Here is a 12,359-nt window from a genome sequence, read left to right as displayed (position 1 = left end):
CTCCCCACTGGTAAGGACAATTAAAATACCCTGCCTGGCAATACAGGAGCCCTGGCCACAAGTGGGAAAAGTAGCCTCGATGCATGAAGGTGGCAAAGAGTTGTCCTGCATGTGAACAGGAGGGCATATTTCCTCTCAGCTCCCCACTTCCCTGTGAGCCCATTTGGAGGACAGGGACCAGCTGAATCATGAGGAAGGCATCAGTGATGAAAAACAGCTTGCCCTCACAAACTCTCTTCTGTTTTGGAGAGGCCATTGTGAGAAATTCCAGAAACACATCTAGGAGGAAGCTGTGAAGAATTGTGTACTGAGATACACAAAAATGAAATTTTTTACAATGAGGGCAGTAAAACACTGGCACAGGTTGCCCAGAGAGGTGGTAGATGCCCCATTCCAGGCCAGGCTGGATGGGGCTCTGAGCAACCTGATCTAGTTGAAGATGTCCCTGCTCGTTGCAGGAGGTTGGACTACATGACCTTTGAAGGTCCCTTCCATCCCAAATTATTCTATGATTCTATGATACCATACACCTTTCTCCACAGACTTGTGTATTCTATCTGTTCAACAGTTTAAAATACCCTAATCTTGGAGTGCACTTTCTCTTCATAAAGTGAATGATCAGCCATAAACATTGTAAAGCCAATTGTGCAAACAAGGCTGGACACTATTTATTGTGGAGTTTGCAGGCAGCCTGAAACAGGCTGATAGGAAATTACTTCTCTACTCCTCTATGTTAATATTTTAGGCCTACTAGTGCAATTCAAATGCCAGACCTTTTAGTATGTTAGGCATTTACTTGATACAGTTACTGCATGGGTGTGGGCAAGTTGGGTATTCATAGGCACAAAGAGTAAAACAAAGCAATAGTGGAAATCAAAGGGAAGAAAAATGTGCCCTACTGCCACTGGTTGTGGTTGCAGGCAGCAATAATTAGTGCACAGAAATATTCCATTTCACACAAAAGCCATGTTTTTTACTCAATATTTACAGAAAACTCCAATACACAATTGTGAGCCAGGTCATTACTGACAGAACTGGTCTGTAAGGAAATTGCATTTTGGCTTTGATACCAGAATGAATTTGATATTGCTGCTCAACACAGGCTTTGCAATCTGTCTGCAATGACATTTACTTTTTGTTGTAAACACTTTAGGAAAGCTGAGAAACCCTAAGCTATAAAGTGTACCCAGTGTCAAATCCCAGGGATTACTGAAGGATCAATATTCTGTGCAAGTGATACCATCAGATGTGTGGTTTTATGGTGGTTTTTTTCCTCCCTCTGTTCCTGGAGATCTCTGGAAACACAGGGTAACGCAAGAAAATTTCTCAATCGTTCGACCACTGATAGTTGAAACATTTGTTCAAAGGCTGATGGAAAACTACCAAGAATCAGATACAGAGGTACATATTCTGCATTTCTATCTAAGCAACAGCTAAATCATGTTTACAGCTTTATTTATTAAAGCTCTTATCAATCAGTAACCCAAAAGAGAAACACTTTTCTTAACCTTATGAGCTTAGATTCAGATTATGTTGGTTTGTAATAGCAGTATTGGCAACAAATATGTGTATTGCCCTCCTGCCTTCTGACAGGTTTATGTCAGCTCTCAGGACTGTAATAATGTGAAGATGAGTTAGGGTTGGAGGTTTATGTGCAACCGCAATGCAGGGTTGCAGGACTTTCACGGATTCAGGAGTGGGAACTTCTCTTGCTGAGTCATTGCTAAATCAGAGGTCCAGCATGATGTTAGGAAGCAGTCTTTGGTGGTTTTTATGGTTTTTGTTTTTGTTTTTGTTTTTTTTTCCCAGTGAAATTTAAAGAAAATATTTATGAAAATATGACAACTTCTGGTTAAAAAACACAAAACGTAGTTTTTTGAGGGAAGGGATGTAGGGGCTCAATTGCAATCCAGGCAGTTGCTGAGCTGGTGATTTACTTTCTCCACTGAAAATTCTCTTTTAGCTTTAGATGGAAAAAAATACATTATATAGTTACAGCTAGAATCAGTCAAAAAACTGATAAATCTGCTTTCCACCAGTTCAGTGTAATTGTAGATTGGGTAAAAAACATTTCCATTGAATAATTTTATTTTTGCTTAATTTTGATATTGCAGAAGCATTTGATTTACAATAACGTGATGATGTTTCATTTTGACTTTTGCTGTAGACAGCAACTCTTGTGATTCAGGCTGTCTGCCAGGTTTCTTATTTTTTTTTACCTGGGTTACTTTAAAAGAAAGCCATTCACAACAGTGTCTCACCGTACTGGGCTGTGACATCATGGCCAGAGAGCGCAGCAACTTTGAGACCTTCTCCATGTTGTATGAAAATACTCTCCAGCAGAAGCATTGCCTGCTTTACCAAAAAGAACAAGTATGCTCAGAGAGTTGATTCTGTTCTTACAGAGGAAGTGGTGTCTCTGAGTGGGAGGCAGTTACTAAGTAAAAAATAAAGTCAAGCTGTCAGGCTGTGAAGGTGTTAAGCGGAGCTGGGCCCCACAAGCGTAGTCACCGTGCATCGTCGTGCTTTTCTTCAGGAGCTGCGTGCAGTGGAAGAAGGTGACAAGCAAAGCGATATGGCTCTGACACAGGCTGGTGGTGATGATCTGTCGGTGGTGTTCAGTGGCCTCCTTTGGGACAGAGTCCCACTGTGCAGACACATGGTGAGAGCCTTTGAGAAGAAAGGTAGGGTGGCCATGGGGCCGCTGTTTCTGTGCTCAAACCCAGAAGTCATGCCAGAAGGACTTGTAAAATAGTAATAACCTGGAGGCAAAGGTAGTGGCCTGCTGTTCTGTGGGTCTTTTTCACAATGCATGATATACCGGTAACTTTCTAACTTAAGCTTCTACTGACAGGTCTCTCTTCCTACATGGGGCATTTTCCTGTGGCAACTCAGTCCTGTGCATTGATAGGAAACAGAAGTGAGTCAGGCACTTAGGCCTGGTATGCTACTTCATGGCTGCATAACCAACTCCTCTTAAGTTCTGAGTACTTGACTCTGCAGCTTGAGCTGTGTTTTTTAGGATAGCTGGTATGTGTGGGTGGAATTTTCTAAAGAAGTAAACCCAGCCAATAAATCAGAAATGCCATCTTGTGGAATCATGTGATATCCATGTAATCTATTAGCTGACTTGGAGGCTTGGCACCATCAACACAAACTCCACTGCTAGAGGCATGTCAGCTTCTACAGAAACCTACGCTATGGAGAAGACTGCTTGGGTTTTGGGGATGTTTGGACAGCAGTGTTGGAACACCTGCATTTTGGATTTCATTCCTGAGTTGCCTTTCTCATCTGTCCTCATCACTGACCACAAGATTTCAGTTCTCTGGGCTTCTCACCAGTTTCTTGCCTCACCTTCTCATGCTCTTTCCAGGTTTTTGCCCTGATATCCTTTTGTGTAGAGTGTCTTGTCAGCAACCTTGCTTCTTCCCCAATTTCACTGTCCTGTTCATATATTTGGGAAGGCTCAAGTGAGAGCAAAAATGAGAAACACATGAAGTTTCAGCTGGGTGGAGAGATACAGGAGTCAGCAGGATGTTCCAGGAGCCTGTGGGCAGTGGAGTCTCTCCCCCATTGCACTTTGCAAGCCCATCGCCACTAAATCCCTGTCTCATCTGCCACTTGCTTCGAGCACAACGCAGGTCATTCCCCGTGACCGGCCACACTGGGCAGCTGCCTATTGCCTCTGGGCTCTGCCTCAACCTCAGAAGAGACTTCCTGCTCCAGTTCCACTTCTCGTCAGCCTAATCCAATTAACAGAGGCTGTTGCAAATCTGAAGAGCAAGCTCAGTTGCTCAGTGGAGGTGTTAGAAACCATGAAGCGTGATCAGCCAAAGTGGGATGGCAGAGAGTTTAAAAACTAAAAAGCCACTGAGAAACATACATGTACCATGTGGGTTGTCTTTTTGTGGTTTGTTGGAGTTTTTTTTGTTTGTGTGTTGTTTTTTTTTTTTTCTCCAGCAAAGCCTTAAGATTTGACCAACTTTTTGCTAACTTTACAAGAAGACACACCCAATACAGAGGAAAACTAGTGCTGCTCTGAATAAAGGTCACCAAAATTTTTCAGCAGGGCTAAAATACATGTACTTCCCCCCAACATTCATTTTCAGAAGTCTCTCAGTAATGTCTGCTGTAAGACAAATATTTCAGCAAGAATTCAGTGAAGTTATTCGCATTTACTACTTAGATCTGCCATGCGGAGGTGCCAGGCAACCTTGAAAGCAGATTGTGCTGTTGGCTCTGCCTACAGGCTGCAGTTGTGCCTATTTCTTATCTGAGTAACGTAATATGCTAAGAATGATTTTTAGCTTTCCTCCATTGTGTTTATCTGGTTGCAAATGCTGTTCGGTGGAATGAAAACATTTATACCTAGCAATGACCCACCTATGTGAAATTTAAATGCTGCTGTTTAAATCTGTTTAAGTTCTGTAACGTACCTTCCTATTTGTGCTAACCTGTGTGTCCTTTCTGTTAATTGTCAAGTATCAACAAATGGAACACATGATTGTTTTCATCATATATTAAAGGGTCTGTATGTACAAGCTTATCAGCGGACAGCACATTTGCTCTGATAAATGCATTACATCATGGCTTACTGAACGAAGCCTGGTCCGAGAAAGTTCCTCTGACTTTCTGGAGGCAGGGGAGATTGTGCCATGGGAGGCCACACTCACCAACATAGCAGAGCCGTGCACAGAATCTTCTCCTAAAATCATATTCCCTAATCCTGCTCCCTGATCTTTCCGCTCCTCTGTCCTCTGTCCACATTTCCTTCTGTCACTTCTCATACCTATTAGCAAGGAGATTTTTTTTGTCCTCATGACTAGAAACAGTTATTTTAAGGTTATGTATGAAACTTAAGCATTTCAAATATTGGTCGTGAACTGCCACAATTCTTCCTCCTGTATCCAGAGGTATACAAAACGGATTATTCCATATCATCAACGGATTATTTTCATCAGGCCGCTCAGTTAGGAAGACATTCTTGCTCTACTTAATTAGGTATCACGCAATGTATTCAGAGCTCTGGATCATTTACTCCTAGGCTATGGTGTTTGCTCCTCCCTAGCTTTGCTCATTCGCTTTCTCTGCTGTGATAGATTGTGGGGCTGCGCCATGGGATGATTATGGAAATAACTGCTCGCAGAGCCCAGCTCGCTGACTTAGAGGAAGAAAATCTTTCTCTCAAAGAGAAGATGAGAAAAGAAGTATGGGATGAATAAGAATCATTAGTGCAGAACCTATTTGTGACTTGGGTCCATCTAAAAGTAGGTACAGAATAAGAGGGGGTGCTTGATCTGTCTTTTTTGTGCTGCTGTATAACTTGCCAACAAGTGTAGCACTCAAAGGGATAAATTGCTGCAGTGTGCCAGGTGGATGAATGGGTGAATCATTTATCTCCTGCTGCTAGAAGCATCTTGTAAAAACGTCTGGTAGAAAAATAGTGTACCTTTTCCAAGAGAGGAGGCGTATTCTCGATGGAACAGGTATCACATTAGAAAGAGTGATGGAAGTTCTTTTTAGTTACAGTGGAGGGAACTTTTTGGAGATAATACTCCAGTTTGTAGTAGTCTGCATTATTTTTCTTGGAAACCTTATGTCTTCTGTGTAATTTTATTGTTCACTCTAACAATGCCTTTCTTTTCAAGTAGTCCACTGATTTCTTTGGGGTGACATATGTCATTACTTACAAAAATAAGATATCCCAATCTAACGTGCAAAACACAGCCTGATTGTGATCATGTGTATCGTAGAGCAACTACCTGCATAAAATCCCCAGGGTTTTGATTGATGATCCACAAACGCATTAATGTCTGTGGCCAGGGCGATAGTGACTTGAGGAATATTGTGATTTCATTTGCAATCCTGAGTGGGAGTCCAGTTTTCATCAGAAAGCCTATTTTTTCACCCTAGTGCTGCTAGTTCCATTAAATACATACATCCCAGGATTGCCAATAGGTTGCCTGCAAATGATACAATTGAAATTCCACTTCTTGTAGTGTCTGGATGCAAGAAGAATATTGCTCTGTCTTCCTGATACATGGATGCTAGGAAAATAATTATGAAGAAAGACCATCTGGTTGTAGTTGAGAGACTTCTGAAATCTTCTGAATTTTGCTTTCCCATATGTGCACACTTCATCTCTTATGGGTTCTGTTTGTAATTGTGGGGAAAGTTGGATGTCTATCGCCTTAGCATTGAGCAACGACTGTTTGAAATCATCAGCAAAGCGAGAAGAAGTTGTTGGCAATATGATTGATCTGAAGAAAAATTTTGGCTCCACTAAAAATAATGGTGACTCGAAAGAACATTCGTCTAAAGTAAGGAAATACATATGTGTGTCAGTAAATGAACACAAGGATAATATCCAAGTTAAGCTTGCTGAAGAGGGCTTAAGTTATTGCATTCTATCTGGGACATCGTTTGGGTGAAAAGCATGGAGGTGATCCATTACTAGACCCTGTTACTGGCTACTCATTTGTCAGGCTGTCATGAATCAACCACCTTTGACAGTGTGTTTATGCAGAAATTTTGGGCCAAACCCAGCCCTTAGACCCTGAGTAGCTGTATGTATTTGAGTTGAATTTGCTTCTAAAATGAGGAAGCCTGCTTGCAGTCTGTTCTGAGTGAAACTAGCACCATGTGTTCTACACAGGTGAACATTAGAGAAGCTGAACTTGGATCTGAGGAAGTGTGAACTCATGTTCAATCATACGTCAGCATTGTTGTGTGTTTTCATTGTCCCATGATTGGGTGGAGGAAAGAGAATGTGATGTTCAGTGCTCCCGATAAATGTTGTGCAAGCTGGTCACAAAAGGAATAGGAACAGAGCCCTTTTTTCCACGTGGGATTAAGAGTCAAAAGTCAAAGACTTAAGAGTCAAAATATATTCAGCTTTATATTTTGAAAAAGTGCCACCAAAACTGATGTTCTAGGAGTTATAAAGTCTGGAAAGTCATTTCCAGGCTATAACTTCCAAATCAATCCTTTTTATAGTCAAACATATTCCTCCTCAGCAAAGTTAAATTTATACAAAAAATATGGTAGTTAGTGAACACAAATGAGGTCAAATGGATAATGGCTAAATACTTCTGTCTAAAGTAAATATGGATATAACTGTAATGGCGACAGAGTGAAAAGGGCTTTCAGCACCCCCAATGAACCTTGGGGGATAGGGACACCCAAAAGTAAAGGAGGAACCAGTGGAAATGGCAGAGGTTCATGTGTGAGAAGGCTGCAGGGAGAATTCCACATCCCCGCTTGGGAAGGACCCTGTGCAGAGGCCGTGAACAAGAGGAGTGGGGAGCTCATGAGCAGTCAAAGGGCTGTGGTTTGAGCAGAGTCATGGGAACTTGGTGGGCTGCTGCACACCATGGTCATGGGTGGTTACAGCGTGTTTAAGAAGGATCAGCAGGGAAGAAGAGGAGTGAGAATTGTGTAAGAATGTGGAGATGTACTACTGAAAGCCTAGGAGTCAAGGTCAGGGGAGGGGGGAACGTTAGTGACGATTAACGATTGCAGTGGGGAATTTGTTACAGGCTGCCTGGGCAGGATAATAAACTGGATGGGCCTGTCTATAGAGGGCTAAGAAAAGCGGATTTGATTTGAGGCCTTGGTGTTCATGGATGTTTTATTCATCTGGAAATATATTTGAAGGAAAACACAGCATTCTGAAAGCCTGAGCAGTTTCTAGACGGCATCAGTGATAATATCCTAAAAGCAAAAGATAGAGATGCCAACCATGGTAAATCCCTACTTCTGCTTCTCGCAAACAGGGGAAAACTGGTGGTGAGTGTCATCTGAGGCTGCAGTGACTATGAAATGATTTCAGGATCAGGAGAAAAGTTGCAAAATTATGCTGCAGGGCAGAGACTTTCGACTTCAGGAGAGCAGACTGTGATTTATTCAGGGAATTGCTAAGCAGAATCCCCAGGAAACTGCCAAGAGGGCAAAGGTACCAAGGAAAGCTGGTTCATTTTTAAAGAAAACATTTTCAAAACCAACTACCCTGTTATGCAAGAAGACCATGGAATTTAGCAGAAACTTGGCCTCTCTTGCCTCAGCAAGGAGCTTCTTAAAGAACTAAAATACAAAAAGAAAAGATTACAAGTAGTGGAAACTTGGACAGGCAACAAAGTATCAGTCTGGACCCACAGTGATGATCTAGGAAAGGCCAAAGCCCCACCGCAGATAAAACTAAAATGGAACACAACAGGTAAGAAGGTGACACTGAATGGTAGAGTTTCTGCACAGAGACACCTCTGTCAGGAGGGTTGGGACCTGCAGCCATCCCCTGTAACCCGTGTTTCTATGATTTTTGCATAATGAAACTCTTCCTCTGCCTTAAGAACAGTTTTGAGGAGGAAGACTGTTATTTTGAACAAAGAAAAAGAAAACCTGATGACTATACTTTTCATGAACCCACTAATTTTGTTCTTGTTAAGGACATTGTAATTAAGGTGAACCGGGTTACTGAATAATGTATGAACCAGAATCCCCATTTGGCATAATAGTGTTTATCACCATTAATGGTGCTTCGTTTCAGAAGGGTTTATCTGCTTGCTGGTTTTGGATTAAATTTCTTCCATTTTTTTTCTCAGTTTCTGGGCAATGTTCACGTTTCCTGTTTCCCTGGAGACACAGTAATAGAAATTTATTGGCATAGGCTGCACTGTTTCAAACTGCAAAGTTTGATCATTTGAAAATTAAAAAGGAATACAAACAGTTGCATGCTTTTACAATTGTGTTTATTTCCAACCCACATGCAAAGCTTAGAGATGCTGAGAAGGTGATATTTCCCTACCATTTGATTTGTTATATGTGTTTAATTCTCTGCAAAACTAATGGTCAAACTGGGCAGGCTCACTATTCTTCAGTGAGACTACAGGCTCTCATGGGAACTGCAGATTTTAGGTAAAAATTCTGTACTTTTCCCCCCTCTATATTATGGGTATAATGGTGGTCTTCAAATGTGAAGAGCATGAAACAAATCCATGATGCTTCCTTGAAGCAAGTGTTTAAGAAGTATGAGTAGCCTATAGTATTCTGAATTTTATTGTTGGCTCAGAGGACTACTTATGACATTGTATTATGATCAACTATTTTGCAACTGACCAAAATGTATAAAAATGAAGATAGGCAGACATGAAGTGAAAATGAACTAGATTGGTGGCTTAGGAGGTGGTTGAGGTTTTTTTAGTTTGTTTTTTTTTTTTTTTTTTAATTGGTATGTGCTTAAACAAAGCAGAACACAGCATGAGGTTTATAAATTTAATTATGGAAATACAAGATGAAGCACAAAAATGACTAAATTAAACTAAAGTGAAGATAGATGGAAAGAAAAGTGCCTGCTGCTTTAAATGAGGCTGATTAGAATGGAACAAACAGGTTATTGTTATGCAGGTTAATTAGCTGCACAAACCAAGCAAAGGCAAGGCAGAATGGATCATACTTGTTGCCTTAAAAAGAGTGAAAACAAAATAGTTTTTGTGTGCTTGTTACTTTTAAACTGAAACAAAACTGAATGTGCATGCGCTTACTTCAGTTTTATCAGGGAGATGCTAAATCATTAGAATACTTTATTAAGCAGATCAGTCAAAAAATTGACTGAATTATTGCAAATTTGTGGCTTTTAAAAAAGAAATCCTCACAAGATTAAAAAAAAAATATATATATTTTTTAAAAATCTGAAACAGAAAAATAAATGGGAAAATTTGTTTTTTAAAAATTACAGAGCTAGCTTGTGTTTGGCATTGGAATGAACCTGAAGACCTAAGAACTTGTATTTCACAGTCCTCCATTCCAAGAGCAGAGGATCCTGGAGCCTGCTTTTTCCAGTTTAAATGGCTGGGAAAGGAGTGAGGACTGCTAAATCTGTGCCTGACAGAGTAACACATATATATATGTGTATATATATATATACACATACACATTTATGTTCGTGTTTAAAATGAACAAAAAGACTCTGCCCAGAAAATAAAACAAGCTCCATCATGCACTTTTTAACTTTAGAGATAATGAAGGAATAAACAGATTGATAGATGGACAACTCCTTCTGATGTGAAAGAAAGACTGAGTTTTGCATCGATCTGAGTTTGCTTGCACACAAGAACTTGAATTGTTGACATGTGAATATAATTAAAGTGATGCAGCTGAACCCATACAGATGACCTCACATTTTCCCCTTTAGAGGACCCCTCTTGTCCATCCTGTTGCCCACTTTGCCTTAAAAAAGGTCCGTCCTTTAGTAGAAAATAGGAACAATTCAATCCCACTTTACTAAAAATCTCTGGTTTACCTTTCAAGTAACCCAGTGCTATGTAAGAGAGAAAATCACTGCTCTCATCATTGTTTCTATTATGTGCTGTTTACAGGAAGCTCTTCAAAGCAAAAAAGTGTCTGAATGCTAAGCTGATGGCAGAACAAGGGATGACTTTGTTTCAGGGTGAGCTCACATCTGTAAGGAAAGCTCTTGCACAAATCTCAGCAGACAATGACAAGCTAAAGAAATAGCTACATAAGCAGGTATTGAATTCAACAGGTCCTGATTCATCAGCACAAGCTGAATTCTCCTCTCCACCTCACTTGCTTTAATGAGGATTTTGCCTACTGTTATTCTAGAAGATAAATGGATGCAAAACCAACTGCATAATACAGTTGCTTAAGCTGGGTGTATATTTTATGGCATTGAAACAATGTGTGTCTGAGTGTTTTTACCATTGCAGGTACAGAGAACTTGGAGAAAAAAACATAGCATCTTGGATAAAGTTTGAGTCACGTACCAAAGTGACAACTACAGGCACTACATTTATATACATGATCAACAGAGCGTGATGTATGTTTTAGTAGAGGAAAAGACACTATGAATAATTTATTCCACAGATTAAAAAAAATTGAATTACAGATCTTGAAATTATTAGTCTTCCACCCAATCATTAAATTTCAAGGAAACATTCAGGGTAAATCCAGAACAAATTCATTTTTGAGGGTTTGTTTGCTTGTTTTTCCATCTGAACACCTTCATGGATATATTGCTGCCCCAGCAAGCTCCATGTCACCTCTACACATGGCTACACATGGTGAAACAACCCATTCCTCAAAGTCAAACTCTAAATCACACCCTTCACTTGCAAGATACTTAATACCATGCAACATGATTGTATGGATAATAAGTCTCGTCAAACCCACCTCATTTTACTCTTCTGGTAAGATTTCAAGTTAGATAGATAAACATAATGGTAGAGATGTAATACATACTTGGAATGGCCTTGTAATGCTTGAGTTAGCAGCACATAAGTTTTGTATTTTAAATGTTAGTATTATGTAGTATCAATAAAAATGCTAAATGGATAGAGATTTTTTGACATATGGAAATATGTTATTTTCATTAAATGAAGACGGTTGCTGATGGATTTGTACAGGGGTTTGTGGCAGAACTATCAGTATTTAACATTTTTGTCAATGGCTTGGGAATAAATATAAAATTATAGATTATAAAATTTACCGATGACGTATTTGAGGAGGAATGTTAGTGAATTTGACAAGGCACATTTAGTGAATAACAATGTGGGCAGAGCAGGAGTACGGAATCATACAGATAGCTCGGTAACTTGCTTATCCTTCCCAGAAGTATTTCAGTGCCTGAGTAGCTGAACAAGGAGAAGAAAGCAGGACTCCTGCAGAATGGGGTGACTGTCCCTTGGACAGGACAGGGGTCGTGACAGACAGATGACTGAATGGATGGATGCCACAATCTTTCCAATTATAAAAAGCCCAATAGTGCAGGTATATTAAAAATGAGTTTGTAGCTCTATACACAACACTGGTTCCAGAGTGTCCTACTGAAAAAGGTTGAATAAAAATCTGAAAGAGTGCAGAGGGGAGTTACAAAAATTATTTGAGGACCGCAGGAAATTATTTCTAGCAGAGGGCTCTTAAAAGGCTCGATCTGTTTAGCCTGTCTGAAAGAAGAGTGACTTGATTACAGTCTACAGATATTTTTGTTGCGAGAGAATAGCAGCTCTAGAAGAGGTCTCAGGGAAAGGAAGAACAAGAAGGAGTGCCTAGAAGTTGAAGGCGGCCTACACTGAAAATGGGAAATTAGAAACAACGTTTTAAAAATGAAATTAACTGTGGAAATAACAATATGTCTGACTAAGTATCTTCAAGTGAAGACCCGATGCCTTTCTGGGAAACAGCGTTTAGGCAAACCAACTTGCCGATGCCAGTACAAGGTTAATTAAGGTAAATGTGATATTAAAGTCACATATGATGGCTCAGTTGCTCTATTCTGAACTCATCTGTCTGTGAAACTCCAGCCCTAGTAAGGCTTAGAAGACCTTCCCAATGAAAAATGTTTG

The sequence above is a fragment of the Patagioenas fasciata genome, chromosome 3 (genome assembly GCF_037038585.1).
Source record: "Patagioenas fasciata isolate bPatFas1 chromosome 3, bPatFas1.hap1, whole genome shotgun sequence".
NCBI classification, from domain to species: domain Eukaryota; kingdom Metazoa; phylum Chordata; class Aves; order Columbiformes; family Columbidae; genus Patagioenas; species Patagioenas fasciata.
This window is presented reverse-complemented; position numbering follows the sequence as displayed.